Genomic DNA, 18,812 nt, shown 5'->3' with positions numbered 1-18,812 from the left:
CTTTTCTGCATAGTCTATTCCAAACACCTGAATTCCCATTTTCTCCTTGGTTTGTGTTTTTGCATTGTAGAATTGAATTGAATGACTTTTGAGTCACAAAGCCCACACTCTCTTTATGAGCAAGCATTTCCAGGTTTCTGGCACTATGACTGTTTTCACTGCCTCTTGTTACAGAATTGTTTGGGTCTAAGACATTTACCTATGAGGGAAGTTTTCCTCTTCATACATAATTAACCAATCTGGAACCAATGTGTAATTGTATAGTAGAAGACAATTATTAAGTCTTATTCAAAAACTATATTAATTTGAGATTACTCCCCTCATCTTCTCATTCCTGGTACTGAATGCAATATGGATTTTGAGTTAGCTGATCTAGCACTGTCTGTACAGGGATAAAGCTTATAATTTAAATTAGAATCTCACTAGGGTACATGAAACTCATTTGTTTTTTTCAGTTTAAAAGAAGTTGTATTGTTCTTAGCCATTGCCATAAAGACTCTTCCAGCTCACCCTCCATGATCCTCTTTCTGGCCCCAGTAAATATTTGCTTCAGCTGCTTCTGCTTGGATGTGAGCTGGGGAATGGAGTGTTAGGCAAATAGAACTCAGCCCTGTAGAAGAGAAAAGAAGCTCTTCCCTACCCTCCCTCCATGTATATGAATGACAATTTGATTTTGCATGACATTAATGTATTACTGTTTTGCTGTAAGCATTCTGAGACCAGCTCCTCATCATATTCTGGCATTGATTTTATCATAACTTTAGGTTTGGTTCAGATGTAAATTTAGTTGCTATGTCTCTCAAGTCTTTTAAAATCTACTCTCTACTCTTCTTTTTTCCCCCTCCAATTGACCTGTTGAAGAAACTGAATTACTTCTCTTGCAGAATTTCTCACAATCAGGTTTTTCTTACTGCATTCTTATGGCATATGTTCCTCTGTACCCAGCACACTAAAAATTAGATAGCACAAGCCTGATATGGTTTGGCTGTGTCCCCACCCAAATCTCATCTTGAACTGTAGCTCCCATAATACCCATGTGTCATGGGAGGGACCCAGTGGGAAGGACCCAGTGGGAGGCAATTGAATCATGGGGGCAGGTTTTCCCCAAGTGTTCTCATGACAGTGAATAAGTGTCACAAGATCTCATGGTTTTATAAATGGCGAAGTTCTCCTGCACTTCTTTCTGCCATCAAGTGAAGAAGGATGTGTTTGCTCCCCCTTCCACCATGATTGTAAGTTTCCAAAGGCCTCCCCAGCCATGCTGAACTGTGAATCAAACCTCTTTCCTTTATAAATTACTCAGCCTCCTTTATCAGCAATGTGAGAAGACTAATACAGTACATTGGTATGGTGTAGTGGAGTGCTGCTGTAAAGATAGCCAATAATGTGGAAGTTACTTAGGAAGTGGGTAACAGGCAGAGGATGGAACAGTTTGGAGGACTCAGAAGAAGATAGGAAAATGTGGGAAGGTTTGGAACTTCCTAGAGACTTGTTGAATGGCTTTGACCAAAATACTGATAGTGATATGGATAGTAAAGTCCAGGCTGAGGTGGTCTCAGATAGAGATGAGGAACTTGTTGAGAACTGGAGTAAAAATCACTCTTGCTGTGCAAAGAGACTGGCAGCATTTTGCCCCTGCCGTAGAGATCTGTGGAACTTTGAACTTGAGAGAGATGATTTAGGGTATCTGGGGGAAGAAATTTCTAAGTGGCAAAACATTCAAGAGGAAACACAGCATAAAAGTTTGAAAAATTTGCAACTTGACAATGCAGTGGAAAACAAAAAATGATTTTCTGGGGGGATATTTTGGCCAGCAGCAGAAATTTGCATAAGCAATGAGGAGTCAAATGCGAATTGCCAAGACACCGGGGAAAATGTCTCCAGGGCATGTCAGAGACCTTCACAGCAGCCCGTCCCATCACAGGCCCAGATCCTTAGGGGGAAAAAATGGTCTCCTGGGCTAGGTCCAGGGCTCCCCTGCTGTGTGCAGCCTTGGGACTTGGTGACCTGCATCCCATCCACCCCAGCCATGGCTAAAAGGGGCCAATGTACAGCTTAGGCCTTTGCTTCAGAGGGTGAAAGCCCCAAGCCTTGGCAGCTTCCATGTGGTATTGGTCCTGCAGGTGCATAGAAGACAAGAATTAAGGTTTGGGAACCTTTGCCTAGATTTCAGAGGATGTATGGAAACACCTGGTTGTCCAGGCAGAGGTGTGCTGGAGGGTCAGAGCCCTAAAGGAGAACCTCTGATAGGGTAGTACAGCAGGGAAATGTGAGGTTGGAGCCCCTCACACAGAGTCCCCACTGGGGCCCTGCCTAGAAGAGGTGTGAGAAGAGGGCCATTGTCCTCCAGACCCCGGAATGGTAGATCCACTGACAGCTTGTACCGTGTACCTGGAAAAGCTGCAGACACTCAACACCAGCCTGTGAATGCAGTCTGGACAGGGGGCTGTACCCTGTAAAGCCACAGGATGGAGCTGTCCAAGGCCCTGGGAACTCATTTCTTGCGTCTGCTTGACTTGGATGTGAGACATGGAGTCAAAGGATTTCATTTTGGAACTTTAAAGTTTAATGACTGCCCTATTGGATTTTGGACTTGCATGGGGCCTGTAGTCCCTTTGTTTTGACCAATTTTTCCCATTTGGAACTGGTGTATTTACCCAATGTCCAGCCCCCATTGTATCTAGGAAGTAACCAACTTTTTAAAAATTTTTTATCTTACAGGTTCATATGTGGAAGGGACTTGCCTTGTACCAGATAAGACTTTGGACTGTGGGCTTTTGAGTAAATGCTGAAATGAGTTAAGACTTTGAGAGATTGCTGAGAAGGCATGATTGGTTTTGAAATGTGAGGACATGAGATATGGGAGGAACCAGGGGATGAATAATATGGTTTGGCTGTGTTCCCACCCAAATCTCATCTTGAAATGTAGCTCCCATAAGCCCCACGTGTTGTAGAAGGGACCCAGGCGGAGGTAAGTGATTCATGGGGGTGGTTTTTTCCCATGGTCTTCTTGTGATAGCGAACACATTTCATAAGATCTGATGGTTTTCTAAAGGACAGTTCCCCTTCACTTCTCCTTCCTGTTGTCATGTGAAGGACACGTTTGCTTCCCCTTCCACCGTGATTGTAAGTTTCCTAAGGCCTCCCCAGCCATGCTGAACTGTGAGTCAATTAAACCTCTTTTGTTTATGTTACCCAGTCTAAGGTATGCCTTTGTTAGCAGCATAAGAACAGACTAATAGGTTCAATCAGAGTGAACTTTGTTTTCAACAAGAATTCTCCATAGCTGGTATTGTGTACTTCCTTCATGAGGCATACAACTTCTGGGTATCTCAATGTGTGATGTTGATTAGCGCTGGTAATCATTGCCCAGTAATGTAGTTTCATTAGGCATTTAAAAAACGGTGATATTCTTCCATGTCTACCATTTTTCCCTCTTTTTTTAAACTCAGAAAATTAATGATCTTCTCTCCATTTTGCATGTTTCTTAATTTTATTTCCTGTTTCATTGAGTGGTCGTTCGAGTCATTGATTTTCACTACTTAGTTATTTTCATTGATGACTTAGATTTTTCTTTAACAAGGTTTAATTGGTTCAGTTTTTGTTTTGCAGCTACTATGCTTTCTTTTCTTCTGTATAAAAGAATACCAGCTGTTTTCAAAGTCTACTTTTGTGTGATTATTCTGTATCAGGAATAGCACAGGCATTTTTTTTCTCCCAATTATTTTTTCTGGTTCTTTAAAATTTTACTAAGTCAAGTTATTATTATTGTTCTTCCTCTCTTCTTGTGATTCTTTGGCTAATCTCTAGAGATCTAGTCTAATGGTAGACAGATTTGAGATTTTGTGACAAGTGCTAGGTTTATGGCTCTGTTTGGTGTTGGAGAAAATTCCACTGGTGCCATTCACTGCGAAAGAAAAATTTTCAAGATTCAGCTACAAACTCAAGGAATGGCTTAGTGATGTGACAAAGGAAACTGTCTGCTGTATTTCTGTGATGCTGAAACTTTCATTCTTATGTGAGAGCATTATACCAATAGCAAGATTTTCAACATGAAGTATCACATGGAGTTAGAATTAGGGAGCACGCTATCTTGGGGAGATACTTTCATTCCTCTTCTCATAATCTGCATAGTAAAGAATGCTCTATTTAATAGCAGGGTAGATCTTCCGTATTTGAAAACAAGGAGTATGTCAGCTGGAGATGAGCATTTCACTCCTGCTTTCCTTAAATTCTCCAAATTGAGTTTAGGGTTCAGGCGGATTTTTGCATCTGTTTTCTTTTTCTAGCCCTGAAATTATTAGACATATTAGGGGCTGGAATGTTCAGGCTATCCTCAACATAATATTTCCTATACTGCACACATTAAATTGATTTTACTGAGCCAATTTCTCTGAATTCAAGTTGTATCTGCCGTAGTACCTTTCATTCCTCCCCTTGTTAGAACAACAACTTCTGGCAGCATGCCTCTCCAGAAAGACTGCCTAGGGCCGCTTGACAGAAGACACCATTCCTAGGTTTTAACTCATTAGGTGACAGACTGTAGAAATTATTGTAAGAATTGAGAATTTATTTGGTTCTCTCATTCTTCTAAGCAACAGTTGAGAATGTTTTTCTTTTTAGGATATCTTTTCATGGATATATTACAGAGAAATAAGAAAAGATAAATTTAGTTATATTTGTATCTTCTAAAAAGACCATTATATTTATTTATAAAAATGTATTCATTTATTAATACACATCCATTATAATTACTTTACTTTAACATAAGTATGCAGAATGCCTAGTAGTACAATATTACTTTTTGTATTCTCCACCTTAGTTTGGTAACATGACCCCTTTTTAGTCAATCATACAAGAAAATGACTTTGTCCTGAACCAAGGCAGGCTGCTGCTTTGAGAGGTCCCAAAGAACAGCAGGGGTTTTATAACATCAAGGTAGTTCTTTCTGTGATAAATTTTACCTCTTTTGTTCAGGGCATGCATCAGAATTATCAACAAATAGTTAATTGGAAACAGTGCCTAGAATACAATTTTGAATATCATCCTTATTTTGTACAAAATATGGTTCTGTCATTTCCCACCCAGTTGAACTTGAGATTTTCATTTTGATGTTGAGAAAAAGAAAATTACAAGTAATAAAGTGATCAAAAGGCCATCTTCAGTGTAAGATTAATGCTGAGACTAGTATATTTACCATACAATTGTATAAGTAGAAGGTTTTTTATCTTTCTTTTTCTTTCTTCCTTTTTTGTAAGAAAGGAGTTTTAACTCTACATTTTGTGTTCACTCCTCACTTAAAGTAAAATTGGGTTAGAAAAGAGAAATGTGTGAAAGCCGTATTTGGAGTTGCTTTGTATAATTAATGAGTCATCATCTCCCTCAAGCAGAGAATCAGGAAGCTAACCTTTGCTGACTGTGATTATTAGTCTGAGAACCTCTACATTCTGACTTGCTATTTTCTCATCCTTAAGATTGCAATCTTTACTAGTGTTCATATCATAAATGCTGAACCCAAAGGATTAGGCCCTAACCTAAAGGATTTCAACACCAATCTCTTCCAGAACTGAAGGTCTCTAAAGAGAAATTAGAGCATTCTTTTCCAAATGCTACTAACCTCTGCTGGCTGAGTTACTGGACTAACTTATTAATGTTTAACCTCTCAGTCATAAAATGTTGGTAATAACAATTTTATTTAGTCAAAGTGTCACATTGAATTTTATGGGAATGAACTTATTTTTCAGTGCCAATAACAAAGAAGTCAAATTAGGTAAATTTCTTTATGAGTGAAGAAAACATAATATGTGATTCCCTCTTATTTTTTTCCCCCTAGGCTGGAGTGCAGTGGTGGGATCTCACCTCACTGCCACTTCCACCTGCCGGGTTCAAATGATTCTCATGCCTTAACCTCCCGAGTAGCTGGGATTACAGGTATGTGCTAGTATGTCTGGATAGTTTTTGCATTTTTAGTAGAGATGGAGTTTCGCCATGTTGGCCAGGCTGGTCTTGAACTCTTGGCCTCAAGTGATCTATATCTACCTGCCTCAGCCTCCCAAAGTGGTGATTCCTAATTTTTTTTTTTTTTTTTGAGATGGAGTCTCGTTCTTTTGTCCAGGCTGGAGTGCAGTGGTGCAATCTCAGCTCCCTGTAACCTCCACCTCACGGGTTCAAGCAATTCTCCTGCCTCAGCCTCCCAAGCAGCTGGGACTACAGGTGCACACCACCATGCCCAGCTGATTTTTGTATTTTTAGTAGAGACAGGGTTTCACCATGTTAGCCAGGATGGTCTTGATCTCTTGACCTTGTGATCTACCCACCTCAGCCTCCCAAAGTGCTGGGACTACAGGTATGAGCCACCATGCCCAGCTGATTCCTAATTTTTAAAACAATAGTATCTCCTTGAGTATTACATCATGTGTGTTGTTTACTAGTTCAAGTAACTTTTCAGCTGCCTTCTCTTTTGTGTTTTGTACTTTTTCTCAATGATTAGAGTTCTCTCACTGTCTTTACTTCACACACACTATTAAATGATTGATGAATATAATAATCTAATCTACAGAATGTCTCTCCAATTACTTTGTCATTTGTTACATTGTCAAATGTGCAACATATTTAATTAGCAAAAATACTACTTCTTTACTGATATGGATGCCCTTATTTCTTTCTCTCATCTGATTGCTCTGGCTAGGAATTCCAGTAGTATGCTGAATAGAAATGGTGAAAGAAGATATCCTTGTCTTGTTCTAGATCTCAGTGGAAACGCGTCAACATTTCCCCATTCAGTATAATGTTGGCTGTGTGTCTGTCACAGATAGCTTTTATTACCATGAGGTATGTCCCTTCTATGCCGATCTTGCTGCGGTTTTAATCATAAAGCGATGCTGAATTTTGTCAAATGCTTTTTCTGCATCTATTGAGATAAGCATATGACTTGTGTTTTTAATCCTGTTTATGTGATGTTTCACCCTTATTGACTTGTATCTGTTAAACCATCCCTGCATCCCTGGTATGAAACCCCCTTGATCATGGTGTATTATCATTTTGATATGCTGTTGGATTCAGTTAGCTAGTATTTTGTTGAGGATTTTTGCATCTATGTTCATCAGGAATTGCCGATGATATGACTGCATACCTAGAAAACCATAAAGACTCATCTAAAAAGCTCCTGGATTTGATAAATTAATTCAGTAAAGTTTCAAGATACAAAATCAATGTACACAAATCAGTAGCACTGCTATACACCAACAATAACTAAGCTGAGAATCAACAACAGCTGCAAAAAACTAAAATGAAATGGTTAACAGTATACCTAACCAAGGAGATGAATGATCGCTACAGGGAAAACTATAAAACACTGCTGAAAGAAATCATAGATGACACAAACAAATGAAAACACCATCCCATGTTCAGGAAGGGGTAGAATCAATATTGTGAAAGTGACCATACTGCCAAAAGCAATCTACAAATTCAATGTAATTCCAATAAAAATACCATCATCATTCTTCACAGAACTAGGAAAAACAATCCTAAAATTCACATGGACCCAAAAAAGAGCCCACATAGCAAAAGCAAGACTCAGCATAAAGAAGAAATCTGGAGGCATCACATTACAAAACTTCAAACTATACTACAAGGTCGTAGTTACCAAAACAGCATGGTACTAATATAAAAATAAACAGTAGGCCAATGGAACTGAATGGAGAACCCAGAAATATAGCCAAATATTTAAACAAACAAAAATATAAAATGGGAAAAAAATACCCTATGCAACAAATGATACTGGGATAATTGGCAAGCCACAGGTAGAAGAATGAAGCTGGATCCTCACCTTTATATTTCACCTTATATAAAAATCAACTCAAGATGGATCAAAGACTTAAGTCTAAGACCTGAAACCATAAAAATTTTAGGTAATAACACTAGAAAAACTCTTCTAGACATTGGCTTAGACGAAGACTTCATGAGCGACAACCCAAAAGCAAATGCAAGAAAAAAAAGATAAATAAATGGGACCTAATTAAACTAAAAAGCTTCTGCACAACAAAAGAAATAATCAGCAGAGTAATCAGACAATCCACAGAGTGGGAGAAAATATTTGCAAACTATGGATCTGACAAAACTGACATTCAGAATCTACAAGGAACTCAAATCAGAAAGAAAACCCCAAAGAAGGCTATCAAAAAATGGGCAAAGGACATGAATAGACAATTCTCAAAAGAAGATATACAAATGACAAAAAAAACCATATGAAGAAATGCTCAACATCACTAATTATCAGGGAAATGCATAGCAAAACCACAATGAGATACCATCTTACTCCTGAAAGAATGGCCATAATTAAAAAATAAAAAAATAACAGATGTTGGCATGGATGTGGTGAAAAGAGAACACTTTCACACTGCTGGTGGGAATGCAAACTAGTACAACCACTATGGAAAACAGTATAAAGATTCCTTAAACAACTAAAAGTAGAACTACCATTTGATCCAACAGTCCCACTACTGGGTATCTACTCAGAGGAAAAGAAGTCATTATATGAAAAAGACACTTGCACATGCATGTGTATAGCAGCAGAATTCATAATTATAAAAATATGGAACCAGCTTAAATGCCCATTGACCAACAAGTGGATAAAGAAAATGTGGTATATATGGACCATGGAATACTACTCAGCTAGAAAAAGGAATGAAATAATGGCATTTGTTACAACCTGGATGGAGTTGGAAACGTTATTTTCAGTGAAGTAACTCAGGAACAGAAAACCAAACATTGTATGTTCTCACTTATTAGTGGGAGCTAAGCTATGAGGACACAAAGGCATAAGAATGATATAATGAGCTTTGGGAACTTAGGGGGAAGGATAGAGGTGGGTGAGGGATAAAAGGCTACACATTGGGTACAGTATACACTGCTCTGGTGATGAGTGCACCAAAATCTCAGAAATCACCAATAAATAACTCTCCTGTGCAACCACGCACCATCTTTTTCACCCAAAATCATTTAAAAAAATACTACTAACACTAAATTGAACTTGTTTCATTTGTTGGGATGACATTAAAAACTCCCTAACTCTTGACTCCTGTGGTATTACTCTGTGACTTCAGAGTAACCTCCCACTTGCCTGAACTTTAGCATTTACAAAATTTCTCCTATCTATTTTTTCTGCCACTATCTTCTTCTACACTACTTGTACCATTTTTTATTACAGTTATCCATTTCAACAACAAAAGTGATTATGTCACTCCCTTCCTTAAAAGCTTTGACTTCCTTTTGCATATTAGTTTTCCTTAGTTTGATGTAGAATCAATCCGCTTCAAACTTTGATTTGGTAGATAGGCAAATAGTCTCATCTGCAGCCTGAGTGATCCTCCTGTACTTTCAATAAGAGAGAAACACAGAACCAGGTAAAATTATGGTTTTGCATCTCTGGCAGGAGCAGAGGTTAACACATTTAAATGTCAGCTGCAGTGTTATCGTTCCAGAAAAGTTGATAAAGACAGATTCAAATAGGAAGCCCAAAAACCAGATAGTTTAGGCGGAAAGCCTCAGATGTCACCACATCTGAGAAAAGATCGTTCAAAGCAGTGTCAAGTCTTAAATGGTTCAGTGGCCAAGGTAACCCATGGCAATGAGTCCAACAGGTAAATCTGTGGGAGCAAATCTGGCAGTATTATCATCTTAAGTCTGCTAGTAACATTTTTATACAATTCAAATGTACTCAGAGGAATAGTAAGCTGACAGAGTATACAAAATGTTTAAAAGACCAATAGTGAGTGTAAAATTATCTCTTGCATTTGTGTTAAATCAAATTGTATTGCTATAACAAGCAACCCCAAGTTCCTGGTGACTTATAATAGTAAACATGTATTCCTTGCTTATAAGCCTGCAAGTTAGCACTGCTTTACTGTGCATATCTTCTCATCCCAGGATCCAGGTTGAAAAAGCAGCACCAATCTGGGACATGCTTTTCCCCTGGCAGAACAAAGAAGCACCTATCCAAACCGTGCAAACACATTTAAAGCTTTTGTCCAGTGTATGTCACATCTAAGAGCAAAAGCAAGTCACATGGCTCAGCATGGCAATGAAACAGAAAATAATCTACCTATTTAGAGGCACGGTAAGAGTGGGCATGAATTATACTCTTCGAGGGGAGATAGTGAATAATTAGGAACAACACCATCTACTATAAATATCAAATATACTATACCTTGTGCTTATTTTCTACCTGTCATTCAGAATTAATCATTTTAGTATAGTCAGCCTTACCTTCAGGTAATTTGAATATTTGGTATCACAGGAACTCAGGCTGTGTATGATATCAGGTAATCAGCTATAGGAGAATGAATTAAGACTTCTAAGCAATGTGTATTTATTTTTATAATCATTTGTGTGCATTGATTACATCTTTACTTGGATTACTGGAGCATAATCTAAACTTTTCAGACATTAATATACCATTATAAGGCATTTTCTTGTATCTGTTTTGACTATTGCTCTGATTCATGCTTCTTCATTTTTCTGATACTAAAGTGTATTTAAATACCATGCATCACTCCTCTTTCTCTATATGCAAGGTTGCCAGTGGGTAGACTTGGTGGATACAACACATAACGATCAATATTTTGTTTCTATATAATATTTTAGGAAACTAATTTAGAAAAATAATATTTAAAAAATTTCCTTGTATTTCTTTGTTAAGTGAATGTCATACTTTAAACATATTTTATGCAGTGATCTATGTAAACATTATGATAGTAATTTATCATTAATAATATTATGAGCACAGATTTAAGGCAATACTATTATACCATATCCGAAGTCTCAAAATAAGCACATTACATTTAGATTCAGGGTGGACTGCCAATTTAGACTTGGAGGAAACTCTAAAGATTCTGAAGAATTTAATAAAGTTTCATGGGTATCTATTAGATACTTGACTTTACTTTCAAGTCTAGGCATTCATACAGAATAAATTAAATAGAAATTGGACAATCTGAGCTTCGGATAGTACAATTTTACATGAGACATACCTCTGAGTGGGTTAGAATAAGGCTCTATAATGAGCACATTTGAACAAAAATATAAGGGATAATTGTTCAATAAAGGACTTGCATAAAATCATGAGAAATGAAATCTTTCTTTTACCCTAATTTGCAATTTGTTTCCTGTAAAATTTGTCTCTCTTTTTTAGTCCTGTTATCATTGCTATGCTGATTTTAGAAATCATAAAATAATGATAACATGTACATGGGAAAAACTGCTGTAACAATATTTAGTTCATATATCAGGAAGGTGAAATTTGGAGAAGTGTTTTACTTTTCCATTTATAAAGAAGAATCTCAGGATAGAGGTTTTTTTTAGTTAATTTATGTAATCATCTAGTTTGTGGATTATTCGTTTAATTTGCTAATTTCCTACAGACTGAATTAAATCTATTCATTGTGTTGTTAATTGGGCAGAAATATAGAAAGAAATATTTCATCTATTCATTTTGCTACAGGATAATTGTGCTATAAAATTTCATAATAAATTGATTATTGGAATTCTTAGATGAGATAATATTCCTGTAGAAAGGGAAGATTTCATTTCACTTGATTTCCTTTTGCTGACTCTATGTGTGTCCCCCATGGTAATTTTACTACTTTTTTTTATTGTTTGTTTTCAGGATACATAATAATCTTAACATACATAAGCCTCCAAATTTTGCACTAGTTATTACTATTTACTTATGGTATTTTTGGAAAGGTGAGAAGACAAGATTTGTGATTAAGTATTAAAAAACATAGTAAATAAATATTTATGAAGTATTTAATAATCAGCAAGATAACGAGTTAAATATAGGACCTATTGATTATGTGGCAAGTGTAGAAAAAGACACTGGCAGACAGACCACTTATAGGCTCTTTAAACTGCCACACCCATCCCTCCCACCCTCACTCCCTTAAAAGGCAAGTTTACTTCCTTAGTCAGTAAAGTACTCTCTGTACTAATGGTAGGGAGGAGAAAATTTAAGTATTTAGCCACCTAAAAAAGATGAAAATAAAATCTAGAGAAATACACATATACGTGTGTGTGTGTGTATACATACACACACACACACACACATATATATATAGAGAGAGAGAGTATACACGTACAAGGAGTGAAGAAGTTAGAGGAGCTTGGCAGAAGAGAGAAAAGAAAATTGAGTATAAAACTCCAGAGCTTGATGGTGGCATATCAAAGGAATACAAGAGCCAACCTGAAAGATCTACAGGCCAAACCTGGAAGTTTGAGCAACAAATAATGGTATTATCTTTCACTGCTGTAACAAATTGCCACAAACCAGAAGACTTAACAAAAATTTATTCACTACCAGTCCTGAAGCTTAGCAGTCTGAAATCAAGGGGTTGGTTGGGTAACGTTCTCTTTCAAGGCTCTTGGGGAGAAGGCTTTGTGGCTTCTTCCTAGCTTCTGATTGTTGCCAGCCTTCCTTGGCTTGTAGACTAATCATTCCAGTCTCACCCTCTGTCTTTACATGGCATTGCATTCTCCCCTATGGGTGTGTCAATGTCTATTTCTAAATTTTCTTCTTCTTAAAAGAAAGGACATCAGAAATACTGGATTTAGGGCCCATTCTAATCCAGTATGACCTCACCTTAACTTGATTAAATCTGCAAAGACCCTATTTCCAAATGATGTCACATTCATAGGTTCTGTGTGGACATAAATATTTGGAGGTACTAGTTAATTCAGTACAATATTAGGTTACAACCTAAAGCATAAAACAGATAGGTGTGAATACATACTGATGAAGGCAAATCTTTAAATAAAATAAATATATGAGGATGAAGGGACACATCTTTCTTACAAAAGAATTCCAAATATACACAAGGAGACTACCACTCTTAAAGGTGGAGCTTACTTCCCCAGCGTCTCCCACCACCACAACACCTTGAGTGTTTGCTGAATTTAGTGATTTATACCCAAAGACTAGAGTATAGGAAATGAAAACACAGTAACTTTACAGTAGTAAAGCCTAGCCAACATTGCCTTATTCAAATGATTGAGGTTAACATCACCCAGTGACAAGTCATGTGACATCACCCAGTGACAAGTCAAGTCACATGCACACCTGATATGATGTGATCAGGAAGGAAATTTACCTGTGGGTTATTCTTCTTTATAATCCTTATAATCCTTAATCCCAGTCTATGAGGAAAGTATCAGACAAGCCCACATTGAGGGATATTCTACAAAATACCTAACCCACATTGCTCAAAACTGGTAAAACATTAAAAACAAAGAAAGACTGAAAAACGACTAATGAAGACTGAGGAGGAAGACATGATGACTAAAAGCAAAGTAGTACCCTGGAATCAATCATGGAATAGGAAAAGAAAATTCATATAAAAACTGGTGAAATTCAAATGAAGCCTTGAGTTTAGTTAATAGTAAATGTACCAGTGGTGACTTCTTAGTTTCCACAAGTTTACCATGGAAATGTAAGACGTTAACGTCCAAGAGACTGGATGAGGGGGTCAGGGAAACTCTCTGTATTATCTTTGCACATTTCCAAAATCTAAAATTGTTCCAAAATAAAAAGTTTATTTTAAAAAGCACCTGGCATTGTTCTAAAATAAGAAAAATATAGATAATGATTTGACATGCGAGACTTTGGGGAAAGACCTGGGCAAAGAAGTGTAAAGAAATTTGATAGTGTTGATACAACATACTGTGGCTTGTTGCCTTCTTAAGAGATTGTGGACGTTAATTTATCTTTTAAATATTTTTCTTGGATTTATGTTCTTTTCAATGTAATTATTATTATTTTTCGAGATGGTGTCTCAGTCTGTCACCCAGGCTGGAGTGCAGTGACATGATCTCAGCACACTGCAACCTCTGCCTCCTGGGTTCAAATGATTCTCCTGCCTCAGCCTCTTGAGTGTCTGATATTACAGGTGCGTACCACCACGTGTGGCTAATTTTTGTATTTTTTGTAGAGATGAGGTTACACCATATTGGCCAGGCTGGTCTCAAACTCCTGATCTCAAGTGATCCACCCACCTCGGCCTCCCAAAGTGCTGGGATTACAGGTGTGAGCCACTGCACCCAGCCTTAATGTAATTCTATACTGAGATTGACCTTAAGGTGGAAGACAAAAGGCTCCATTTTACTTAGGTTGTATATATAAAATTTAAAAACAATCCATATCTTTCATTGTATAGTTATAAGTATTGAAGAAATGCAAGCTCTCTTGTAGAAGAGTTTAAACTAAACTAGAAACACAATAAAAATTCAGAACACTATAAAATTTCCATCTGCCTTTTCTTTGGTTAATAATATGACATTCTATCGTCTATTTAATATTCTAACCTCTCCAAATGAAGATTCTTCCTGATTCCTCTGCATCTTTCTCCAGAACCCTGCTTTGTTTAAAAGAAGTGTACAAATATTGACTATCAGATTTGTGACAATCCAATATGACTATGGCTATGACTCTCAAACTTAAAAAGTGTAACCCTAGTGAGTTCTGTATTTTGATGTTAATTAAATTCTTCTTTTTGAGTCACCTGATATTCAGTTTTCTGTAATTCTTTTGATTTTCAGGCATCCAAAATTGTCAGGTGGCGTGAACTCTCTGAAACCAAATTATAGGCAAATCCAGTCAGTATTAGTAGCTAACTACCTATGAAAAGTTTTGAAGTGGAGTTTGCCTTTTTAAAAACAAAATGTACCTCTAGTTCTTGAATTAAATCCTATTTTGAAAAACTTTACAATGAATGAAAAGTAAAGCCTTCCTTTTCAACCAGTTTTCCCTAGCCTTGTGGAAATCCAACTACTGCCTAATTTTAAACCTTGTTTGTGAACACATTTGTATGAATGTTAGTTAGAGATGACTGTTTTACCTAAAGTGCTTACTTAAATATTGAAAGGGTTTTCAAAAATACACTATAAAAGTAAATTGAGAAACAAATTTAGCTTTTAGGAGGAGAAGAGAAGAATATGCGAGAACTCTTTTAATTAATACTAATATGTTCATGGCTGAATTTTCAATGTATACTTTAATTAAAACTCAATGCACATATATTTTGATATATATATATAGTATATAATTTAAAGCCATATTTGTACAGATAGATTGGATAGAAAATGTTTAAATGTTGTTATAATTTACAAAATGTTTAGATGCATAGATAAGTAATAGAAATGATAGTTATCTTCAGGAAATTTTAGTCTTGGGTATTTAAATTATCATCACACTTTTGCCATCATCATTTAGAATTTTAGTCTACAAACAATTAAAGATCTATGAATGAAATATGTAACCAAGTGTATAATTGCGCTTGTGGTGGAATATAAATTATCAGTGGAAATTTAGTGTTATGATGAATCCCTAGGTGGGGGAAAAAAAGGAGATAAATAAATGGTGGTAGAGGAAAAGGTAATCATGAGAAGGAGGAGTAAACTAGTAAGTTGGTTTTCTGTACATATAAATCTCTGTGAAGTATGAGGTAGGGCCATGATTTTGGAGAGAGTGGGGAAGGAATAAATAGAGATAAAAACGTGAGCATAAGAGAAATAAAAGGGTACTGGGAATTTAAAAAGCAGAAAGAAGTGAAGAGCAAACTGAAGTAAGAACCATTCCAAAAGAACCACTGTCTTGAGTAATCAGTTTAAAATAACATCAGTACAATTTTATTTAACCTTTAGTTAAAAGTCATTTCCTACCACAGAACCATTTTTTGCTGGTCCCATGGGTTATCTCCTCAGATTTAATGGAATTTCTGTGTGAAATGTATGTACAACCTGTAGACTAATTTCTATGGTTACGTTTCAGTGAAGATTAAATGTTTAGTTTCATCAATAATATTTGTAACCACTTTGAGAAGAAAGACCCCATTTATTTTATTATTTTTGTTTCTCCTTTAAACAATTCATAGATCCTTCATAATAATTCATGTTTCTATAGGGACATTATGATGGTTTTCAGATCTTCACTGAATCATTTACTGGTATTCTGCTAGTTGTCAGGAGAGTTTTAAAAGGTATATAATTAATTTAATCCCCATTAATTACTATAACTTCAACAGGCTTTTAAAAAATATTATGATTTAAAATGATGCTGTGATGGAAAGAATCATCAAGATTGGCTGAGGATTGGCGAAATAAGTAAGATTTTATTTAAACAACTGAAAATTGTTATCATCCATTACTATTTAGCAACAAAATGGGATATTTACTAATCATCAGTTTGACTAATTTCAATATCATTGAATATTGATATTTAATAATTAATTGAAATTCCTTAAAATAATGTCTATCTGAATTAGAAAATAAAAAATATATAAATATATTTAATCTTGTTAATTTTGATATGATCAGATAATTAAGTTTTCTAAATTGATTCTTAAAGAATCATCTTTAATAAGAATGCATAAAGTTGTTTGTAAATTAATAGAAACAGTTTTGAAGTTAATGGTCCTAAAAATAGTAAGTCTTCCTAGATGTTACAACTGTCTTTTATAATTTAATGATCAAATTATTAATTTACTCAAACTATTTTTCCAACAAAATTAAAGGTAAACTTAAGCCTCTGGTTCAAATTGATCTAGTAAGTTCAAATCTGTCTGTATTTTCTTTGCCTCAAATTCTCCTTGAATTGACAGAAATGGTGAATTAAAATGAAAGAGAACATGACACTATGGAAAGAAAAAATAAAGTGTACCATTAGTGAATCAAAATTTTATAAACATTTGGGACTACTAGATGGGGGAGGGTGGCAAGCGGGCAGGGGTACTGTTAGGTACCAAGCTTACTGCCTGGGTGACAGGATCATTGGGACTCCAAGCCTCAGCATCACACAGTATACCCAGGTGACAAATCTGAACATGTACCCTTTAATCTATAATAAAAGTTGAAATGTCTGAAATAAATAAGTTAATAAATAATAAAAACTTCTGAGAATAGCATAAGTGAAATATGATTGGTAGGGAAATAAAAGAAGATGAAATTTAGCAGAAGTCATTAAGATACCTCGAAGGTGAATCAACAAATAAAGAAGGCAGGGATAGGCGAGGGGGCAATCCTGGGTCATTTTTTAGACAGCTATTTTCCAAAGAGCTGGGACAGTAGAACTCTTCCTTTCCATACAGGGGTAAATAGAGCTATGGTTTGGTAGCAAAGGCTTTTGTTCCAGGGCTTAAGCCCAAGGACTATTCTCAAAATGAAGTGCAAGTGGGTGATCTTTATAACAAAATTATCTTTGTGAAGATGCCGGGGTCTGACAGACAAGTGGAGCACATCCTAACATGATTTTAGCCACACAAACACACACACACACACACACACACACACACACACACACACACACACACACACACACCACAAAATAAGTTTAAAATAAAAGGCAGAAGAGCACTTCTTTTGGTAGTAAAATGCACTGGACTACAGCCTGTAGGAGGCTCCTACTCTGAAACCTGCAATTTTTCCCAGGGGCACTTCAAAGAGACTGGCTGTGAAAACATTCCCCTGACTTCCCTCACTTACGCAGAACCTTCACTCAGGCTTCTCTTTCAGGTGAGAGGCCTCACAGGGAAATGGTAGTGAACAAAAGCAAACAGAATATGTGTCAGCTGCCTGTGCTATTCAATATAGTTCATCATTTATAAATGTGACTACACATCCAAGAATCTTGAGAAAGTTGAGGTAAACCAACCATATGAAAGACAAAGTCTAAAATGAACAACAAAACAAACCTATCCATTTGTCATTAGGGCTAAGGGAAGTGGTGTAAAAGATTTTTCAGCAGCGGGGAGAGAGATTTGATATTATTTGAACCTTTTTGGAAGGTTATTTGACTGCAATTGTGAAAAATAATTTCAGGGGAGCTAGACTATAAGAAACCATTGAGAAAGTATTTCATTGATTCAAAGGGTTTAATGATTATTAGAGAGGTGTGCTGAAAGGACATTCATGAATATAAGGGAAGTTTAAGAGGTAAACTTGGTGTGGATTAGAAGCGGGAGTGACAGAAAATCAGGAATCAAAGTGACCTACATTTTTGGCTTATCCTTTCACCATCATTCTTCTCATTTTGGAGGTCAGTGGCTTATTTTCTGACTTCCTGAGCCAAGTTATTTAGCAGGTGACCTTGTCCAATATGCTTTCTGCTGAAGCTGTGAGCAATGTACTAATGTAAAGATGGCCTTAGGTGTGTTAAATTCACAAGTATCTGATTTTGGCACCATGTAATGTCCAGTAGACCAGTTTGCATTAAGTGTCTGGATATAGTGTTCCCAGATCCCTTCATAAAGGAAGAATAACTTTAAAGTACAATAGTAACATAAATCAAAGACAAACTTGACTTTGTAATAGAATAATTTTGACAAGGTTTGAGACTGTTAATTTTATATACACGTGCTTGTAAGTATTTATATATAGATCAATATATATGTAATATATAATGAATATGTGTTATAAAGAAATATTTAACATCTATTTATAATTGCTGGAAAGATCTAATGTTTTGCATTTTAGAAAGCATAAGATCCATTGTGAAATACTTTGAATATTAGTATTGATAGTTGAATATTAGTATGGATAGTTGTAATTAAGATTTTTGTCAAATAGAGTTATTGTTTAGGCACATAATCAGACACACAATATCAACCCAAGTCTGTGAAATTCCAGTCTATGGAAGTGAGTTGTACAGTGTTTGGCTTTGCACTACACCATCTTTTTGGGTGTAATGCAAAACCAAATACTGTATATATGTATGTCTTGCTGAATAGATTGCTTTGTGCCTCTCTCTCTTTTCTAAAGCTTCATAG

General features: G+C 36.1%; 1 protein-coding gene across 32 annotated transcripts in view; it reads left to right on the top strand.

Moving 5' to 3' along the window:
- LOC129143943 (uncharacterized) overlaps positions 1-18,812 on the top strand; it is a 689,383-nt gene that overhangs the window by 527,555 nt on the left and 143,016 nt on the right. For 4 of the 32 annotated variants that reach the window (XR_010156879.1, XR_010156886.1, XR_010156884.1 and 1 more), the window contains exon 3: positions 5,834-5,931. The exons of 26 other annotated variants lie outside the window; for them this stretch is intronic. The gene's annotated coding sequence lies outside the window, so the exon portion shown is untranslated. Of the gene's footprint in view, positions 1-2,721; positions 2,972-5,833; positions 5,932-18,812 lie in introns of all 32 variants that reach the window. 2 more of the 32 variants (XR_010156878.1, XR_010156876.1) reach the window with 1 other exon arrangement.

Source organism: Pan troglodytes, chromosome 4 (assembly GCF_028858775.2).
Source record: "Pan troglodytes isolate AG18354 chromosome 4, NHGRI_mPanTro3-v2.0_pri, whole genome shotgun sequence".
NCBI lineage: Eukaryota > Metazoa > Chordata > Mammalia > Primates > Hominidae > Pan > Pan troglodytes.
The sequence above is the reverse complement of the archived record's forward strand: the minus strand, read 5'-3'. Positions and strand labels throughout refer to the sequence as shown.